Raw genomic sequence first — 23,234 nt, 5'->3', positions numbered from 1 at the left:
TTTTAACTGTACTGCACCAGCTCTTTTGTCAGTGAGGGCTTCATAACAATACCTGGTGAACTTTCCATGAATTCTTATACCCAAATACAATGCAGGTGCCTGTTTGAGTTGACGATTAATAGCTGCAATTTACAGCAAATGGGCTTCTGCACAATATGTTTAGCGGGGCTAGATAAAATGGGTCCCTGGCCACTGATCTGGAGACAGATTAGGTTTTTAGTCGGCTATGATTAAGGCATGAATAGGGAATGGGAGATCAGACTTTGGACCTGCAGTGTTTAATGCTGCCCACCTGTTATAAATGAGCAGTTAAACGAGTCAAGCGTTGGTGGTCCCGGGCCAATTCAAGGGCATATAAGCTAGGTACACACACACACACACACTCTAACATCACTTCTCTAACTCTCTTTTTTCAAGCCACCTAATCCCTTTTGGTTTTTCACGCAGTCTTGCTGCTGTGAGTGTGTGCAAGGTGCTGCTGTATGCTTGGTGGGTCACTAGGCCAACGGACGGTCTGTGATTTCCCTCTGTATGAAGGTAATCCAAAAGAGAATCCAAAAAGGACATTTGTCACTGCAGGGAGATGAACAGATCTGCTCTACTGCATATACAACCAGACTGACTGCGCTGAATGCAAAAGTGGTAATAAATGACTCTTTAAAAGAGACTTTTTTTCCATGGACTCATCCTTGTCCGGGGTAATGAATCACAAATCTGCATGTTCTTCATAACCACCAGACCCAGTGTTGCCAAAGGCATCTTAACACTGTACATTTTAGTGCTTTAAAAGAGCATCTCTTACATCTGCTCCATGAAAGTGTGGGCTTCAAATTGGGTCAACAGACTGTCGCTGGGTTTTTTTCTTGTCAAGGAGTCTCTCCTTGTACCTGCAGGCTGAAAGTACTTAACACGTTCTCTGAAGTTTGACTTTCATGCACTCTGTAAAACATCTGAAAACGCTTGCTTTCTGTGCGAGTGCTCGCGTTCGCCGCCAAGTGTTGTCCTCGTTTATTTCTAAATGGGCTTATTGCATAACAGCCCATGGAGGGCCCTGTAATTTAAGTGGTACAACATGTGAGAGGTGTAGAACAAGGAACTGGGGCTAGCCACGGAGAGGGGCTACTGTGGTAACGCGGGCTAAAAGGTTAAAGCAGCAGGGGGAATTAATATGTCTTAATGACATTATAATGAATGGGAAAATATGGGACATCATTTATTAAACGGAGTCAAGTGTGTCAGGGAAGTGCGAGGACTCACAAACGCATTAATTATCTTGCGGTCTCTCTTCATGGACGGGGGAAGAAAGCATCGGTGGAGAGGTAATGACAGGCCCCGAACGGACGTCATAAATTACCACAGGGGGGCTTCAAGACGACAAGGTCTCGTCTCACTCCTGCACTCACGCAGCACGATGTCTTTTCATGTGTCCAAACCGTCACTGGGAATTTGGACAGAAAATCAGAGTCGCCTTTTCTAACTCTCAGTCATTTCCAGACAAGAAAGGAGGGAAATGCCCTTTTTTCTCTAAAGACCTGATATCATACTGGCAAGACATGACTTGTTATTTATCATACCTGTCACACTGGGGAAAAAAAAAAAAAAAAAGAGAGATGTAAGCTTTAGTCCTGTTTCCACACTTTACTATCTTGGGACCAAGGGTGGGGGGAGGGAGGTTCAGGCTCTGCTCAAGAACAGTCATCCATAACCACCAGTCTGTTTTGAAGATTTGTGATATTTGGGCCTGATCTCATCCCGCTGGCTTTTTTAGTTTCTCTGTCAAGTTTTCTAGGATCCAGTGCCAGCTTGTGGATTCCAAAAGGGCCTTGATGTGTTCGTGCACTCCTCAAAGCCTCGTACTCCCACTGCTTACTTTGTCACCTTTGCGCACCTGGCCGATTGCGGGAACTGATGTCGGATTGTCAGTTTAATAAAAATATTTAATGCTTTGTGTAGTAATTTTGCTTCTTATTGCTGCCACATCCAACTAGTAGACAGTAGGCATGTCACAATACCAGAAACTCTGTTGTCGATACCAACACCACTGAAATTCCACAATCCTCAATACCATGGTACAAACCAAAAACAAAACAATAAATCCAATGTACTTAAACATACACTCTTTTAATAAAACATTCAAATTTTATCATTAATCCCTGATGATCCACCTTGAACACTAGTCTATGGTAGTTCATGAGATTTTGTGGGCAAGGAAATATGCATATTAACGTCAGCAGTCTTACATGTAAGATGTGATGGTTGGTCTTTGTGGTAGGCTATTTGTCCCACCCCTCCTCCACCATGCTTAGATGGGTAGAAAGTTGCCATCTCGGATTTTTGGTGCTAGAAGTGACCAAATTTGGCTGAGAGGGTGAAGCTGTGGTTGAGTGAGGGGTAGATCTGACTCATACACTGTAGCGACACCCCGCAGACACCCCGCAGACAACCTGCCACTCAAGCAGCCTCACCCCTAAATCTGCATAACGTTAAGCCTCCCGAGAGTTGTCATGAATGTTGAAATTAGCCTTAGAAACCAAAGCCGTTCTTTTTGTACCAGGCTGTAAACATGTTTATTTATGCTGTGAAGGTGGGCATTTTAACATGGGAGGATTGACTGGCTATTGGAGCCAGCCCCATGTGGCCATTCAAGTTACTGCAGTTTTTGGCACTTCTGCGCCGGCTTCATTTTCCAGACCAAGAGGTTGCACTTGTTTTAACCCGAAGTTCAACTCAAACAGTAAAAAAACACCAAATGTGCAGAGCTCAGTGCAGACTAGAGGCTCAGCGCCTTGTCATGCTGCTGGTGTCTACAGTACATTGTAAATACATGACGCTCCCTTTGCAAAGAATGAACAAAACCCGCTTGTTTTTGTCTTCCACGTTATTGTTGTTCTTCAGTGCTGGTTGGCATTCTTCTTCTTCCTCTAGTATTTAGCAGCAGACTATAACTCTTGTAGGTATATGCTACCCCATCATGTCCAAAACAATTGCATCCCTGGTACCTAAAGTACTGGAGAAAAATGGGTACCATCATGTTTTAATTTTTTGGCACTGGCGTGGTACTGCAGTATTGGTTATCATGACATGCCTATTTGGTATGCATCTTCCCTAAATTTGAAATAATATGCATGTGTGTTAGTGATAAAGGAGCTCCATCTTGCCCAGCAATAGTTCAGTGTGACGCATTCCAGCATGGAGCACCTGTTCAAACCTCTCAAACTGCTTCTGTACTGATACATTACAGCAAACAACTGTGCAACAGCCTGATTTTCAGCTCTACAAATTGGTTAATTCCTCACACAATAAACCTGCCAATGTCATTTGAGGGAATGTTGACCAACCAAATGCACATCCGAGCTCAGTGAATCTACAGCTTGGTGGCCATATGTTGTTATGGCAATACCGGCTACTCACAAACAAAGCCTGTAGCAGAGAGATCCTTTTTTCCCCTCCTCAGTTTTTCCTTCTAATCTCCCAGTGCTGCTCGTCTGTCAGCATTTCAGTATCTGACTCCTGGGGGTCAGCTGAGTCAGAGGTCGAATGCACGCAAGCTTGGCACAAGCACAACAAAGGCTCGGTTCCCTTGGAAAAGTCAGTGAGACCTGGGTGGCGGAGGATTTTCCAGGTAAAATTTAATGTGAGATTGATGTAAAGGTTATGCGACATGGTGGGGGAAAAGTTGATATGCAATTAAAATGATGTGTTGACTGAAATTGTTGTTGGAGAATTGACATTTTATTACGTCTCTTTTTCCAGACGTTTTTTGTTTTCAGGTGTTAAAAGACCAAAGTTCTGAAAGGTGCCCAAAAGAGTCCAACAACTTTTTAATCAAGATGTGGTTGAGCTACCATAGATCAATTTGTCACCTTGTTTTGTTTTAGATATTTGTGGAATTCAAAGCTGATTAAAAGACCAGATACAATGGTCTCAGATCAAGACTTATAAACGCAGGGGAAGCGGCAGCCCCGAGAACAAGTAGTGGAATGCTCATGTCACTCTGGAAATGAGTAAATGACACTGAAAATTGCAGCAATTATTGCCAACTTAAGGCCCGCCTGTGGGCCCTAGGAGAATTAGAGGAGAAAATACAGACTCCGTCTTCAAAGGCAATTAGTCTTCATATTGTAGTGTGTCCATTCAGCGAGTGTTCTACCCACTCATGGGACTGCACATGTGGACATGGCTAATAGTCTCTGTTAATGAGCCAATCGTTCATTATCAATCTTCTGGGAGGCACAGTGTGAGAGCAGCATCCTGTTGACACATTTAGAGGAAATGGCCGCCGCATGCCGTTCCCTACGTATGCACAGCACCGCGGTGCAATTGTCGCTGAAGGCTGCGAAAGAGCAGCTTGATTCCATGTGTCCTTGTGGAGACAGCTAAATTAGACAGATTTGCATACACACACACATGCAAACACATACACATGCACGCAGCTTGAATCCTAGCCTATTCTGGAGGGGGGAATGCCCTTTTTGTCCCTGGCCACCTGGTCAAAACACTAACAGCTGACTTGTTGCTGAGCCCTGCAATGGTAATAAATCACAGCGCACCCCTCCCAAACACATACATACAGTCACACACCGGCCGGCACCATCAGCCTATTCCTGTACACCATGCCAGATACCATCTCTTTATGTTTTATGGCAGGATAGTTCACCCTTTTTTCATCAGAGTGCAATCTCTTCTGCTGTGTCTACAAGCTCTGTGCTCGGCCCTATCAGCACAGAGCTCGTGGTGGATGTTGGGCCTTTCTACACAAGCAATCGATGAACACACCATTCCCTATATTTACTCTCAACGCTACCACAGTCTTTTTTTCAGATACGGCCAAAGGGCCTCTCTTTACCTTTGAACAAATTACACTTTTTGACTTTGACAATTTTTTTCATCCTGTTTATTCAAATATTCAGCGTGTTCCTCTGCATCTTGGTTTCCTTGACACTGTCCCTGATGTGTGCTGGATGCAGCCGTTTCCACGAGCGACCCAGAGTAATCTGAGCTCTTAAAAGCCTTGTACATTCCTCCCGTACTCATTCATTCTCACTTTGTCTACCATCCAGACAGACTCCATTTTAGCAGTAGTCCAGCATTTTCCATTGACCTTACAGTGCTTGATTAAGGGCACTGGGCCTCTGGCGCCACTCTGTTTCCTCCATGTTTAATTAAAAGGTGAAGAAAGTCCTCTGTCTTGTGATGATGGCTTGAGTACATGATTCTTTCGCTGCCAACCCAAAAACCCTCTCTTGTGGCTCTGGCCCCAGGCTTGAGCCTACACACGTCCCTTCACTTCAGGCTGTTTTCCTACAACTGAAAACTTTTCATGACCTTTGTGCCATCGCCAAGGAAACTGTCCATCTTTCAGTTTCCCTGTAATATGCTGAACTCCACAGGATCAGATAAAGCAAGGAGACTATTGTTTTCCTTCCCACTTTGTTTACTGACAAAATGTCTTTCTTGTTGAGAAGGGAAGGAAGCGATCATCATAGTCTATAACATAAGTCGCCTTGTCAGAGCCTGTTTAGAATACATCCTCAGAGGAGCCGTGCAGAGAGGAACACAGGGGTGCACTTAGTGTCATTGCCGCTGGGGAGGGGGCTGTTGAGCGCCAGAGCAGCAAGGAGGGGGCTGCTGTTTCATATGTCTGTGGCAATTAACGCTGATGTGACACATTCAAAAAGGTCCCCCGAGATTGACAAAGCCAACAAATTGACTTACCATTTGAGCACGAAGACGTAGGAGGGGAGAAAAAAAGGCACGCGGCTTCATCTTGTCATAATGAATCTGGAACCTATTCCTGTCGGGTGCATTGCTGGTGTGATGATTGCACTTTATTTCCTGTATATGCCATAAAGTACCACTGTGCTTACAGGGACATTGTGTAGCTTTTGACAAGGTGGGGGTGGGGGGCGCCCTGGAGTAATGACTTTATCGTGTGGTTCTGGTAACTTACATGACAAGCGAAACCGTTGCTTTGCTGCTTGCTATAAATGTCTCCTTAGACCCTGGAGCAATGCAGGGAGAAAGACAGATGTTTCATTTCATGCCATGTTTTCAAACTCTTACACACACACACACACACTCTCTCTCTCTCTCTCTCTCTCTGCGTATCTGACAAACCTCTACTCAATCCTGAATGATAAATGCATCTCAATTCATTCCCCAGTGCTGTACTGGAATCGCCCTCCAGCTCAGGGAGCAAGAATCGGGTGTCCATAAAGGCTCAGCCAGTGATTCAGGCTTTTAAGGAGTGTTCGAAATGACAGGAGTCATTGGGCGGCCAATTTGTTTTCTCATGGGGAGCTGTGTTTGTGGCATTCAGCTTTCCTCTGGGAAACAAGGGCAATCAGCTGCAGCTTGTCGAGGACTATGAGAGCTGGTGACCTCTGACCCCAGCTTCGGAAGTCACTGGAGGTCTCAAGAAGAGGGCCACCATTGACGTACTGTAGAATACAACCTTACATGACACTGCCTGCTGTTAAACTGCACTGCGATATCGCCACGATGTGTACCTGCACGCCACAGGTACAAACCATGGATGTATTAAAAAAAAAAGAAAGGACTATCAAAAATGGTGGCATATTCATTAGGCAGGGTTTTAGCATCAGCGAAAGTGTTTGACAAATAATCAACAATTCAACACCATCAATTATACATCGTAATTGCACTTAATCACTACAAAAACTCCCAGGTTGTGTAATTTAAGTGTTTAATTTAAGTGTGACAGAGGCGATGAAGAGGGATTCTGTGGGGAACCCTTACACATGTAATGTTGGTCCACAGGAGCTCTCTGTGTGGCTGAGGGGGGGGCGGGTTTGGTGGCATTGAGGTGCTTGATGGGGCAGATGTCTTCTCTGGGCGGCCATGCATACAGGCCTGGCCCGGGGGATCTCTACCCGCTGTGCATCAAGAGCAATTAAACGCAGCTCATGCTGGAGTTCACTGACGCAAACAGGCTGTAAAAAGCATACGCGCACGCGAGCAACCTTAAAGGACAGGACGAATGGGGGGAAACTACAGCGCCACAGGCAGAAGTTGTACCAAATCAAGTGAATCTAGTTATTTTTGGGAGCAAAAAAAAATAATCCAAGACTATTGTGTAGAAAACTGCAGCTATAGTAACAACAGCATTCAGCATCTTGACAGCAACGCATGCATCTCCCCGAAGGCTCTGACCTAATCTGCAGGATTCTTTAGCTGCGCTTTTAACAGTCCTACAGCTGCATACCTGCCTGCCCTAAAAATGTATACAAGAACAATAAAAATGTTTTATAATACCTGCAGCAGGTGCACATTGAGTAAGAACACAGCAGGAAAGGATCAGGCTTTGCAAACAGAAAAAGCAACTATTATAAAAGGCATTAAAGTTAGTATTATTCACTATAGTACATTAATAAGGGCAGTTTATCAGTGCGGATGCTATCAGAAAATGCAAATAAGTTCTTCATATACATGCAGTGAAAGAGCTAAAAATCCAGGTTGATGTTCTTTGCTGCAGGCAGGACAGAGTTACACTTTGAAGTACTTAAAGTGTGATTTGATAAAGGGCAGGTGGCATTAAGTCCTGCTACCGAAGCAGTCAAAACTATGGACGCTGCGAGGAGATCCACTTGATATCTCAAAATATTTCAAGCTCACGTTGAATGGCTAAGAAAAGTTACCACTCTTTTTACTCCTCTCCCTCAATCTAAACAAAACTTTATTCTATTTCCTCTGTAACTTCAGTTTCCTTTAGAGGCCTGCCGAATTAATTCAACACAGTTATAACTAGATTCGGTGGCGTGCAGGAATAACCAGCGTTCTACAGCTAAATCAACATCAGACACTAGGCTGGTCCTCTGGGGGCGCCGTGCAGTGCCTCACTGTTTCTCAGTCAAAGCAGCGCGCTTCGCCTCCAGCCCCCCATGGAATATCTCTTAATGTAACTGGCATCTTCATTTTGGCTTTGCTCTGATTTTGCATGAAAAATCAAATCCTCTATTTTAACTCGGAAAAGTAAAAGGTTTGGGGAGAAAGGGGGGGAGAGAAAAAAAAACAAAGAGTGAGAGACCAACAGAGGAAAACGGTGTAAGCTGTTAATGCTATGTTAATCCCTGACTAAAAACAGCTGAAGGTAATGCAGAGCTAGATAGCTAGCAGAAGAGGTGAGTGAGAACGAGGAAACAGAAGGTTACAGGGATGCATGAAACAGAGGAAACATTACCAGAAGTCTTTCAACCAGTTGGAGGTATATTTTCTGGCATGATTAAACTACTTCATGCCTTTTCAACCTTGTTACCCCACACAGTCACACTGACAACAAAAAGCATACTATACTTAACAACTTTACATTGCAATATTTTCAAATATGGAAATCATAAGTCTATTAATGCAATCCTAAATTCTACATTTTTATTCCTTTGAGAATACATTCAGATCTATGGTGTGCTCTGATTTTAGTGATTCACTGTAAAGGCCTTACTTCAGAAAAAAGCCTTTTAAGTGTCTATGTGTATATGTGTCTATTATAATAACAAAAATTTTAGCTGCTTGAGGCAATTCTGGAGTTCAAGCCAACATGATTTGTTAGAAGTTGGAAACTATGAAGGATCGAGACCTTTGACAGTTTACAACACCTGCGTTAAAAACGACTAACTGGTTGTATGACGATAAGACAGACCCTTACACATTTCCGACTAAATTTGGTCTGGGCCATGCTCTTGTTTGGCAACGCTGTCTATTGGTCAATTGCGTAAACATTTTAGTGACATGCTTTAGAAACTTAGTGGAAAATATCCACCGAGTTTGGTGATGTTTGGAAAAACTGTCAGTGATTTATGGCCAAATTTTGTGCCTGACCAATGCGCTTTTTTGGAGCTGGTGGCGCCACCTATTGAGCAATTTTAAAACAATCAATAGCGCGCATACACTGATATTGCTCAATGTCAATACATGTTATGAAACATATCCTGCAGGTTTTGTAACAATTGGACAAACAATTTCTGATATATGTTCATAATTATGTTCTGCCACACCCATTTTTTGCAACTCTAGTGCCCCCTTGTGGTAGATTTTAATGAAACATTCAGGGTATGTTTAAGGAAATATCCTGCAAGTTTTGTGATGATTTGCTCAATTGCTGTGGAGTTAGGTCTGTTACTGTGCTGAACCACGGCCCTTTTGACGTTCATTGCTCAATATCGTCACAAGGCAATGAGATATTAACAAGCTTTAGATAGCTTGTGATAAATGTGGTCCAGTAAGGATCCACAGAAAATAACTGACTAACAATTTAGGAGATGTCAAACATGTACCCCTCAAAAAAATTCAGAATAGCGGAAAATCTAGTCAGGCTAACTTTAATAGTTCTGGGCGTTATTTTGTAGAGCTGGATTTGTGTGTCCAGTATTAAGATGATCTGACTTACGGTTTGAGAGGTGTGGCCTTTCCAAAATTGCATTTTGGGCGTCAATAATTGAGGCCATTAAATATTACTAATTATTGTGCCCCTATCATCCCAACTGGGATCATATGTCTTCCAATCATTGGTGAAAATTTCATGTGTCTATGAAGTGCCATCTCATGGGAATTGCAAAAAAAAAATCTGGAGTAAAATAATAACTCAAAACAAAAACAATAGCTGTCAGCCCTTCAGGCTTGAACCCCTAAAAGTCGTGTCCAGAAGTCGAAGGCTTTTGATGGTTAAACTACAGTTACCATTATTTTGTCCATACTACAGCCTGAAGATGCCTTAAACACAAACAGCCAGCAGCAAGTGCATCATCGCAGGATGGAGCAAACAAATGCCATTTGTTCATTATTCATTCATGGAGTGGATAAACACACAAGGTCATGGCTTCAGGGTGTGTTGACTTTCCTGACCATTGTCAGTTCAAAAACAAATTCTACAAAGAAAGACAGATAGTGTGACATGGGAGCTACACACACAGCGGGGGCTGAAAAATCAATCACCACCTTCAAGCAGCACACTCAGCGGCTTTCAAAATAATGAAAACGGGGGACAGGCAAGGTTTGTATTGGAGACACAGCCTTAAGATGCACCTGTCTATAGTTTTTTTCTCATTAGACAAGAATTCAAAGTTTTACTGTGGCTCTCCCTCTGAAAAAGTTTGGTTCTTTACTGATTGTATTTTTAAATTCTACTATAAATTAAGATTTTAATGAGCAATGACTTAAATTTCACACCCGGTGTAAACCTTAGGTCTTGTACATCTATCAATCAATCGATTAATCAATAATTTGCTTGTCGTATAAAGGTATACAAGGTATAACTCCAGTGAAATGCGATCCTGTCAGCTGCTTCAAATTGAGCATAGCAATTTAGTCTTGTGTTGCCTCTTCTTACATGTAGGCTGCTGCTTTATATTTGCCCATGTTTCTGGATGGTTCTGGGAATGCATGGTTTCTAGTTGTGGAATAATTAACCTGTAGTTTTGGGCACAGTTGCTTCTGTTGATTTATAAATTAAATCCACCACAGACTCAGTGAAATTCAATGATGTCATTAATGACGTCGATGGTGGTGTCCCTGAACCCATTCCAGACTCTGACTGGCTCCATCTGTTGGCCAGTGGTGGCATTGGTCATAGTTTGTTTGCATATCTTAACGTCAACAAGATGGCCGCCATCGCCGTGCCTCCCAAACATGGGCATCGACGCTGCTCTGCAGTTTCTGATATCCTTTTAGAAGGACTTCCAGCTTCTCATCCAACACCTGTAAAACGGCTAGCAGGATGCTAGTACGGCTGTTTCCCATCTTCTCAATCTTCTCCTCATGCCATTTACAATTGAAAACCATGACCTGGCCAGCTAGCAGAAGTCAGCAAGAGGAGAGTTTACATACAGGTGAGTTGATTTCATCATCCTGATGAGTCACACACACGCCACCACCATCCAACGTTGGCCACAAAAAGCACCACCAACACTTGCAAAATTGACATAAGAGTATAAATTGGGCACAAATTAATGGAGGCAAGGAAACGTCTATACCAAGGAAACCTATTGACACCTTTCCCTTTAACCTTCACATTTTTTCACCACTTTTTCAGCCTTCATTTAGATATCACTGCTATTACATAATATCTAAAATGATCTTATGATAAGATTTTAACCGAAAAGCTCTTAAGATCACTGCAAAATGTGCCAAATAATAAGACAGGGTTTTCCCTGCCTATCTAAGACAAAGGCGGGCCCCCTGGGTGATTTTGGCCACCGCCTTGGTTAAAGCGTGTGTATGTGTGCATGGGGGGTGTTCAGATGTAGTGTCTTTTGCGAGCACAAACCCATTACTTTCAATGTAGACGTGTGTCATGCGCGCTCACAACCCAGCCGTAGCGGCGCACATTCGGTGCGACACGCTTGTTTTTTCGTCCGGCGCATAGCTGCTTCTCCCGCCGGTGTTGTGTCAGATCCTGGTTCCCCCCCGGGCTGTGTCTCTCCTACTGTTTCCCACAGAGCTCTGCCCTGTTTGAAAGGCGAAGGAAGCCCATATGTGGAAAGACATCGCCTCTGAGATGTAGAATGTGTATTATAGAAGAGAAACACACATTTTAGGACCGCTGACTTGTATCATCACAACAGACATGTTGTGATTTTCAGCCTCTTTTCATATTTAATAGAGGGGGGACAGTACCTGACAGTAATATTCTCAGCTGTCAGGATGTACCTGCTGTAAAGGGTAAATATAATCATAGAAGGCTGAAAATCACAGGACATGTCTGTTCTGATTATACAAGTCAGCAGTGTAAAGTTCAAGCATGTGGGGACCTCCTTTCATATTTAATAGAGGGGGGGGACCGTATCTAAAAGTACAGCTGTCAAGATGCCCCCCACCACAGGCCTTTGCCACCTTGGTCTCAAAAAACCCCAGGGATAACCCTGTAAGACTGTTTACATTTTCATTGAACACCAGCCAGTGGGCCTGTCATAATGTAAGAAAACATGATCAGACTTTTAAATGCTAAGCTCTGATTGAACAGCTTATGTTCAGGTCATGTATATCAGCAGCCATTGCTGTGGTAATAATCTATAGAAAGTGTCACATTTTTTGCACAACACTGTCTTAGGAATATTCATGCAACAAAAATGATATTAGAAAAATAAAATCCTTTTCTTTGTCGTCCCTATCAAATGTCTAACCGCCAGCCTAACCAGTGTTCATGAAACAATGGAATAACACAGGTAGAAGAAAAAAGAAAAAGTAACAATCCTTGTATTTTTTTATGAGGACAAACTGAGCCAAGCAATAGTGCATGAATATTCATGTGCACCACAACAAACTGTGAAAACGGCTTTGTTAGTGAAACCAAATCCCATGCTCATGTTCGAGAAAAGAGTACACTCTCTGGAGGGGGCTTGGATCCCAGCCCGCTAAGATGGTTGCCACCAGTGGTGGGAAGGATGCTAAAAAGGCTGGCGTCAAAGAAACAGTATGGCTGAAATGCTGTTTACCTCTCAGGCAAACATGAGCCAAGCCCTGTGCTTAAGCATCAACAGCGGGTCAGTAAAAAGCCACCATGTTTGGTAGCTGTTAATTGAGGCACTGAAGTGATAAATTTAATGTTCCAAAGTGTGAATTTAATGCCCTTAAGTGTGAGGAAAACAGAAAAAAGGAATGAAGTTAAAAATCTGTCAGTGTAAGTCAGACTTTACAGGTTTATGACAAGGGGGACATTTTGAGGAGTTATCAAGGAATAATTAAATGATGTGTAATTAATGTAAGGCTAACAAGGAGTTCCGGAGTAACTTTTAATCAAAGATAATAGTCCTTGATTTAAGAGTTATTATCTACAAGAATGAGAAAAATTGCAGTATCCAGATGTTCATAGCTGATTCAGGCCTATCCACTGACTGAAGGCTGTAACTGCTGCTACAAATGACCTGATAAGCTTGAACTTGTACTTGTAGTTTTGCTTACCTTAAATCAATTTGTAAAAATGTGTTTTCTGTTAATGTGTGTCAAAAATCCGAACTACATCCGCTGTGATTTACTGTTGTGGAGAAACAAAAGATGTAAAGGTCAAATGGAAGTTGAATACTTCTAACAGAACACTAGTTAGCTGGCTGACAGCTTGTGTACTTACCGTAAAACTTCAATTAGTAGTCTGGGCTATTATTTCATTTCAATCAATGAAAACAGGCCCGTATTTGGGACAGGCCTTTAATTCCTTTCATGCACAGCTGTTACTCAGCATCCATCCATCCATCCATTTTCTAACCACTTATCCTCTTGAGGGTATCCCAGCTGACATTGGACCACTTATCCTCTTGAGGGTATCCCAGCTGACATTGGGCGAGAGGCAGGGTACACCCTGGACAGGTCGCCAGACTATGACAGGGCTTACACATAGAGACAGACAACCATTTACACCTATGGGCAATTTAGAGTCACCAATTGACCTATCCCCAACCTGCATGTCTTTGGACTGTGGGAGGAAGCTGGAGTACCCGGAGAAAACCCACACTGACACAGGGAGAACATGCAAACTCCGCACAGAAGAGCTCCCACACCCGGGATCGAACCAGCAACCCTCTTGCTGTGAGGCAACGGTGCTAACAACCACACCAACGTGCCGTCCCTGTTGCTCAGCAAAGATCAGAGATTACAGTATTGCCTGATACCTGGTAACACTGTACCAGGCTGTCTGTCCTAGTTACTTATTATCTGCTTTATGGTTCTTGATGAAAAAAGTTTCTTCAGGAACTACCTGTTAGCTGCTGATTGAGTTAGCCAGCAGTCAGTTCCTGATTTGTTACTGTTCACTGGTAACTCCTCAGGATTTTCTGCATCCTAATGTGAAGTGTTATCAGGAACAAGAGTGAGAATGACAAACGAATCTGAAAGCAGATTAATCCGGGAGGAATTGATTTGTTAAGCTTCTCTCTTTTCATGGCCGCAGCAGTCGAACAGGATTTAAGCACGAACCCCTGAGATGCACATCTGCTCTGAGCCTGTCCCCTTCAGGACAGAGGAGACCCTCCAACCCGGGCTCTGCTGGGTGTCTTCCGAAGCCAGCTACCCACCAACTGGACCAGTTCACCGTGTGGTAACCTGGCTCTTGTACTGTATGTGTGTGGGTCTGTGTGTGTGTTTGCATACGCTTTCTGTGTTCATCTACATTAAGTGTGCACGTGTGAGTATGCATGCACAGCAGGGATGAATGAGTGTGTGCATGTGGATTCATGTCCGTCTATGTCTGTGTGTGTACTGTATGTGTGTGTCAATGTGCACTTGTACAGTATATGTGCCAGCTGTCCAGTGCTGCCTTCAGGAAGAATGTGTAATGGGGATAAGCTCCTTCTCCTGGCTTCCAGCAGCTTTACTGCAGATCTGTTCCAGGTGTGTGTGTTTTGCGTGTGCATGTGTGTGGCCTGTGTTAAACTGTAAAAAAAAAAAAAAAAAAAAAAATGCAGTGGAGCCAAGCCCCCAGCTAGCTGCCCAACAGCTAACAACATCTCCATCTAAGAAAACAGCAGCGATAAGCCTGCGCTGACATAATTATGTCACACTGAGCCATTTCAAGTTGAAACACAATTGTCAAAGCTCTCCCACTGCTCAATCGCAGCCTTTACAAAGATAAGAAAACATGGCTATGCTTCATCTCTTAACTATAACAAATTATTAGAAAAACAGTTGTGATCAAAGTTGTTTGAAGACAGCTTTCCACACAGCCTACAGTTTAACCCCCCGAAACACTGCACCTTGGTTTCATAGGTAGTTTCATAATTTTTCATCTCTTTCAACTAAGGAATATCCAAACAAGGAGAATGCAAAGTGGTATTCAAATGAAAGAAAGATAAATACATCATTTCAGCTTTGTTATGAAGCCTTAAAGCTCAGTTGTGCCATTTGGCCAGAGGTAAAGGCAGGGAAGCGGATTACGGTTAACGATATTATAGAGCTGATGCAGCACGGTGGAGATAGAGTCTGCCGTGGAGGAGGGTCTGGTGGGATGGAGATGGTGCTAATACTGGGGTTTCTGACCTTGGATCACCCCCTCTAAACCCTCCATGCACGGGTACCTGTGAGCACAAATACACACACATGTACCATCCCCCCCCCCCACGCCTCATACTCAGCCCTGAAGCTCGCCTCATGATAAGCCAATGAGGGAGAGGGACAAAGCGAGGCAGAGGAGGAGAAGGAGGAGGATGTGGCACTGGCACTTGCAGGAGGCTGTTTACTTGCATTGTTAATTTCATTAGCCCTCCGGCAACCACTTCAATATTTAACATTCTCGATTTAGCTCTCTTTCTGTTTTTTTTTTTCTTTTTTCCCCCCTCCCTCTTTTTCTTTTAACAGGTTTGCCACCAAGTCCAACAATTAAACAGAGTGGCCAAAGGTAATCTATCAGTACTCTGGTCTTACCACTTAATATAGTGGCACTCGATTTGCACTCAACTGAAGGAGGCCAAACCTTGTAAAAGCCACAATCCTTTTAAATGGGCAATCAATTTGGCAATGTGACTTTGCAGCCTGGTGTTGCTCAGCCCTGCTTGTGTAAACCAGTGATATGGCGTAATAGCAAGCATGTGGAAAAAGCAGATATGCATGACATCTGATCCATCACCGAGCAACAACACATATGCCAAAAATGGCAACTAATTAAACTAAAAAAAAAATTAAAAAAAGATTTCATGCTAGTTGCATTTCCTCTAAAAGTATCCAAGTGTCCGGGGTCATTGCCACGGTGTTGGGTATAATCTAGTATGTGAATGTGAGCTGCAGTCAGTGTATTAGCATTAGCGGTCACATACATAGAGCGCGCTGAAGAGTGTGACAGCCTGCTAATGGCTCTGTCACAAAGGGACCGGAGTTTAGACACAGCTATAATCATGATCTCAATAAGCGTGCCACCCTACCAGCACACCAGCTCAGTCGTGTCCCCTGATATCCATACTCTGACATCATATGCGTACAGTCCCATGAAATCTAACTGCGGCTCAAAAGATGGCTTTGCATACTGCCAACATTTCCAGTTGGGGAAAAGCAATAGTGTGACTACTTCTCACACTCCTGCAGCACAGTGTCAACTCGTACACCCTGTGTGAATAATATCCTGGCCTCTCCTATAATCCCCTCCCCTCAGCGCGGGATCGTATTGTAGGGGTCTTTCATACCGACGAGGCTGCAATTTATAAACTGTTCTTTTCATTGTGGCGTACTCACAGTGCGCCCGAGCCACCCGTCTCTATAACCTCACCCCCCTCAGCTGATTTATTAAACAATTCGCACACATAAAGTTCATTGGTAGGTGTGCTGGCGAGGCAAAGCGTTAAAATATTGCCACAATAGCACAGGAGACCTTTTCATTTACCATTCAAAACAAATCGGACTGCAGCGGGCAGAGAATAAATTCAGACTTGTAAGTAAATACATGTAATTGAAGCAGTGGACTGTTGAAAATGCATCAGGAGCAGGCTTTTTCTATTATGGGGATATTTATCTTCCTTCCTAAACAAAAAGGCCAGGGGAGAAGGCGAGCAGGCGGGTGCCGATGTGTTTGTTTTCCTGCAGTACTGTACTGTGTGCGAGCTTGTTTGTGTGTGTGAGTGTGCAGGCATGTGAGTGTAATTGCTGCCTGTTATCATTAAGCGAGCTGGAGCGATCGGAGGATGCACAACAACCTATGAAGGGCAAACCCGGGGATATTGTGCGTGACATTGGACGTCTGTGGGTAAGTAATGATCAGAGCACCGTGTGACAGCCCAGCCTTAGCGGCGACAATGGCACATTGTTCGCTGCGCTACGTCGCCCGCGTCCAACTCCTACCCACCTCTTCATTAGTAAGGAAGCCCCCATATTCAGCCATACTGTCCTGTAGCAGGAGGAATGCTACCAGCGCTGCTTCTTCAGTACTAAGAGCCATTATATTTAACAGTAATTTATAGAATGCCTGCATGGGTGTTTTCACACTTCATGAAATCGTCATTTTTTATGCTGAGGAGGCCAAACAGAGGGATTTGTTCTTCTTTTTCTCCCTAGGGTCATTCACTTATCCTCTGGCGCTCGAGCAGGTTCAAACCAGGGCCACATCACCTCGAGTCAGAAGCGAAATAACCTTTAATTGAGGAATAATCCCCAGGAATTGGATCAGGGAGTGGTAGATAATGAGCAATTGTCTGTTAACAACATGAGACAATTTACTTGGAGCTGTGACATCAAGATGGCAGACACGCTTGTGAGAGCTGAAGCAGATTAATGAGACCAAATGCTACATAAATCCATAACGTGGACCATTGGCACCTACCACCTAAATGGATGTACAGCCTGTATGTGTCTTTAAAGGATAAAGCTGGGTTTAGTCTTCATTCATTTTATTGTCAACAAATCCCACTAGCAGACAAAAAACCAATGCATTAGTCTGTCTCAGCACATAATTCCTATTGAAAACGTAAATCTTCAAAAACAGGTCACAAATATATACATTCATTTAAAAAATGCTTGTAATTTTCTAAGACTGCTGGGCACTGTAGTTTTTCACAAAACACAGGGGACTACAATAGTTCCTTCCACGGCACATAAATGAAACAGCTGTATTCAATTAGGTAATACATCACACAATGTGCAACATTGTACATTCAATCCAAACAGGGCGGCAAAAAATGATTATTTTCAGTATTTATAATTCTGTTGATTTTCTTGATCAATCAATTAGTTGTTTAGTCTAAAAAAAATAACAGAAAACTGAATATAGCGTTCTCAAATGTCTTGTTTAGTCCAGAACCAGGTTACTAAAGTAAAGAAATCAGAAAATATTCACATTTCAGAAACTGAAATTAGAGAATTAGGACTCTGAAAAATATACTTAAACCAATTAGTTAATTGACAACCATTCGATTAATCGATTAAAAGGATGCTTTACTAGTTTTCAAACAGCTTCATAACAATGTGACTGGTATAAATGTAAACTTCCCCCATCTTACCAGTGCCCAGATCTCCCTGCTAATCTCTCAACTCAAATCTGCCGGATGAAGCATTTTGTGTTATCCAGCAGATTTTTGCTGGCTCAAGGGCTGTTGCACGAACTACAGATTGTGCATCTACATTTCTATTAACCTGCAATTGCTGACACAACTAGTATAGAAGCCGATCAAGAGAGATCAGCCCCCCTTCTCTCTCTCTCTCAAACTTAGATCAATATGTAAAACTAGGCAGTGCTGATATATTGCCTATTTCTTACCTAAAATGTCTTCAGAAATATATTTTAGTGCACTGTTTGGCTGTAATATGAGGATTTGTAAAAAGACATTGGGAGCCATGCTGTTTCCTGTTTCCTGAGATCAAATGGTAAAACAAAGCAGCGCTGATAAAAGATTATGTTACTGTGTCGCCAAAAATGTCTTCGGAAACATTTTTGTTTTTGTTTAACTGTAATTTGAGATGATTTGTTACCAGCTGGCCGCATTATTGCTTCCTGTGTCGAAAAGGGCAAGCTCAAATTTTGTCAGCCACCAGCGCAAGAGTTAATTGGTCCAATGTGGCAAAGTGCATTCTGGTAGTTGTAGGTTTTCTACCTCTTTTGCAAAAGCGAATGCCACAGTCCTTTTTTCTGTAGTCTCTGGTTATGTAGCACCATTTTCAAAAGCATTTGTATCTTGTTTGTATCTGAAAAGAATGAAATACTTTTTAATTGTTTCAGCTCTAATCCTAATTTTTGAATAATTGTTGCATTTTTAAAATAAAATCGGAAAAAAAAAATGCTATCAAAAAATAATCAAGACAAAGTCTGCTATGGTCATATTTTCAAGTATTTAAGGCATAAAGAATGTATGATTGACTCAAAATGTTGATGTAAATTTATTAAGGAACATGTGTCCCAGTGCAACAGTTGCTGCTGTAGTATTTGGACAACAAAGGAGGTCTATGGCAGAGAGAAATAAGCTGCAACAAGCTTCAGCAACACAGTCAAGATAAATGTATCCTTGTTTTCGGTCTTTTGTTGGCATTTGTTGACAATAGGAAAATAAAGAACACTGTCAGCCTTATCTATATTTAGGGTTAGAGGAGTGCAGTGTGTCTACATCACCAGAACAAACCAGGGCATTCATTTTTTAACTTAGTCACTTTGTAAACATGTCACCACTGCAGGTAGCACACCCATAAATGTCACTCAAGAGGCAGAGTAATTTCATTTTGTTTGGAATAAATAAACCTTCGTCCCTCAAACTGATTACGTTCCCCTCGGAATCTTTTCGGCTTGACTCCCGCTTTGATGAAACAGTGCCCCGCTTAATGATGCTGTTGATTCATATCCGGTGGGTATCGCACCAAAAGGGAGAGTGAGGCAAAGGCTCAATTGCTGCTCGAAATCAGTGGATCCCCCTGCTTCCATCTAGCACTGCTCAAAGAAAATGGACAGACAACAGCAATTCTTGTTTTCGCTGTCATGAATAAGTTATATCAACCTCCAATGTATGAGGGAATATGAAAAACTAATTACCATATTTTCCATTAATGGGAACAGAAAAGTTTTGGGTGAAGTTCTCAAACTGCAGTAAATTCTGTAATTATGGGTCTTTTCTTGTTATTCTTGTTTGGTAAGACGGGAAACTCACAATGAACAATATTCACTGGATTTATAAGCACCCAGAGAACTCTGGTTGTAAGCTGATAAAGGAACGAGCTGAGCTGGTTTGGCGTTCTTGGGCTAAAGACAGATTTTTAACGGTAATAGGAAGCATTTATATGAACTCAAAGTCTGGCTTTGTGCCTGCTATTAGAAAAGTTAAGACAAACAATAAAAATGCCTGTTAGAACTCTTTTGGTTTGTAATTGCAGGCAGAAGCCCATATAGAGTGGTATCAAACATCCCACAGCTGGAGGAGAAATAAACTGCTGCATTCATGAAGGAACATGATTGATTCATTAGGCCAATATTTCTTATTAACAGTCAGTTGATGTAAACAATCTACATTTGAAATAGAGCCTTGCTTTGCTATAAAGACTTGACTTCTCTCGGGGTAGCTCCTGATTCCTTTGCCTCGCTGCTAAGGCTGCCACATCGAGGCAGACACTCTACAAAGCACCACACGGCCGGGAAATACATGAGAACGAGCGCGCACATGAACTTAACGTGACTTCCCGTTCTGAATGGCAAAAGTGGGTTTGCAGAGCTCTAGGAAGCTGGGGATTTTGTACACTAACCCCTGCATCGATCCAGATCAAGCACTGGCAGAAAGCAGTGGGCGTTGGGAGCAGAGCCCCTTTGATCAAACAGTGGTCATGACTTCTTCAAGAAGCAGCAATCTCCCACTGAAGTCTGGGAACAGTGTGAAAGTCCCACAAGGGATTATGTCTGAGTATGTCAATTATAGTATGTACGCAGAGCTACTCAAGGGTAGGATCTGCCAATCTCTGCAGCTTTCTGATCCCACCTTGGCTCAAAATAGAAGGTTCTGTTGTGTCTGTGCCAAAAAACCTCACTATAAAATAACAACGAATAATTTACAGCATACACTGATAGCATTATATCCCTTTATACTGGCATATAAGGCTTTCAAGTGTTAATGGCCCTTTGCACTTAATTACCAGTGTGATATATGGTGTGGTACAATATGCCAACTGACCATGTTTGTTTTGAAACAATGGCAGTTTATTGTCTTTGTACATACACACATAAAAGGGGGTTTAGTCGGGTTTTTGGGATTACTAATGTGTCAATATATGGGGCTCTATATAAACAATCTATGTTGCATGGTCTAAAGTCTATGGCATAGGTGCATTTAGGGTAGGGCATGTCCAACCACTTTTGATAGTTACAGTGCATAACCTGAGTGCAAAGTAAGGGGCAAAGGGGTCCCTTATTTAATCATAGGTGCGTTTTGGGTGTTGATGTAAATTTAACCAGACTATCATTTTCCCTTCCCTTTAAAAGCCAGTTGTACTTAAATTTGTCGCAATACTATTTACTAGGGTTGTGACGATCCAACGATCTGCATCGATATATCTATTCAATTTGTCAATGATCCAGCATCATCGATGCAAAATGTACACATAGATCCATATCACCATCTTTAGGATACGCAGAAGGCAAGCAGCCAAGAGAAAGACAACAAGGCTAATGTTATTTACTCAGGAATAAATCAGCAGTGTGGAAATATTTTGGATTTCGGAAAAAATACAAGTCAACAGACAAAGCACATGCTGTATGTAAACAATACCGTTATGAGATAAAACACAATGGTCCTGCCTGGTTGGGCATCTCACTCCGCTAACTTCTCACTACAGCAACATTAGCTGCTCTGTTTCAATGATGTTCGGCTGAAGATTTTGTGTGTGCAGGCTAAAATTCAACTAAGTTGTTCTATCGGGAGATATAGTGACTTTAACCAGTGGTGAGTAATAAAAATAATAATGTCACATGTAATTTGTTAAGCTATGAGTGTAGGGAAAAAAAGTCTAATAATGTTTGTGTTTTTTTATCTTTTATGGCCAAAAGTAAAAAACATAGGGGTGGCAGCCAGGTGGTAGTCGATTGTGTTATATGGGCGTATAATGTCATCATATATTGATAGCAGGCCTCTAAATTGCACTGAATTGAAATCGTACAGTGGCATACTTTGTAATATCGGCAAATTTCGTATCATAATGAAACTGGTGATTTACACACCTACTGTATTTACATGGTGAGAGCTGTAGTTGACAGAGGGAACAGACCTAAACTTTAAGCTTCTGCAATAACCAATGACGTAAGTAAATGCACACAGTGTCTCTCTTAAAGGGGAGTCGGACAGTAGCTCTGCTCTGCTCTCTGCTATGTTCACATTTTAGAGAATGTAATTACTATTTTCCTCATTAATGATGTAATATATCACCCAGTAGCAACATCCCTGTGTAAGTAGCAAGCAGAGTGTATATGGGTTGTGAACCTTCCTATGTAAGTACATTTGAATAATGTGCCCTTTATATTGCAGGAAAAACTACACCATTCTTACTTCGGACCAGGTTATTGTGTGTAAATGACGCAATCGCTCTCCGCTGCTTCAAAATGACAATATAGCAACAATGTGCCTGTACACACCTCATTTTAGGCTGTACACAGCCATGGGCGCACAGATGGGCGCAAGTACACTTGCTACCTAAACAACATGGGTATGAATAACTGCATTGCTCTGAAACTAGCAGTGATAGCTGCACTGCGCTGGGCGCCACTTTACCCCACATGTTAGATAGGGCCCAAAACAGTTTGTGGTCACAATATAGAGGGCAGGTAATGGCTAACCTTCATGGCTTTCATGGATGTGACACTTTAACAATGATACAAAACAATTTGAATAGGCTAGCTTATTCTTGACCTACTGAACCAACTCCATGACAACTATGCAAACTTCATTCACTGATAAAGACTTCGAGAAAGCTCCAGCAAAAGTAAGTGGACCTTGATTATTTTGTCTAAATACACTGATTAAGGGCATGAGATGTGGTTGAAAGCTCCAGAGGAAACTACTGGACCTTGTGTGAAGGTTATTTTGTCAAAACATATAAATGTATGGTAGCATGGATGCACAATTCACATTTTACTCTGAAATTCATGATAGAATTACAAAGCATTTACCCATTTAACAATTTCAACATAAATATATATTTACTCATTTCAAGGATAAAACCATCAAGAATTACCGTTTCAATATGCCGTTTCAAATTCAACCTGACACAAGTGCCATAAGGTTGCAAGTGCATGAAGTAAGACTTTAGAGTGTGGGAAAAGAGAGGGCTTTTTTAATCTGTCAACTTTAAAGACTTCTATAAAACAGCATTAGTGTGAAAAATATATTTATGCTATAAATAAATAAATCTAATGAAGTAAACAAAAATGAAGCAGTCTGAATGGGAAATGCCATAAAAAGAACTGGGGCCTTAAAAAAAAAAAAAAAGACAAATTAAGAAGATGTTCCAACACCTAGCAGGTCTCTGTTCTCTGCCAAATAAGATCAGTGTCTCAATTCCTGAAATATGTCAAGTCACTGTACACTTGGAGCTGATCCAAGAGCAGATTAAAAAATGAAATGAAGATCTTTTTTTTTTCTGCTGCTCTTCCCGAGTAAACACACTAATCCGCACACTTTGCTGCCTCGTTACTTGGGCTCTTAATTAAAATGCAAGCACTTCTCCTTCAGGCGGTTACCAATACTTGATGCGCTGGATTACCGGCGGTGAAGTCGGACATAATTTGTTTTTAATAAAACATCGGAGGGATTAAGTCGATGGAGTTTACTGAGATTTGGCTCCAAGGAACC

This window comes from Epinephelus moara, chromosome 17, assembly GCF_006386435.1.
Source record: "Epinephelus moara isolate mb chromosome 17, YSFRI_EMoa_1.0, whole genome shotgun sequence".
Taxonomy (NCBI): domain Eukaryota; kingdom Metazoa; phylum Chordata; class Actinopteri; order Perciformes; family Serranidae; genus Epinephelus; species Epinephelus moara.
This window is presented reverse-complemented; position numbering follows the sequence as displayed.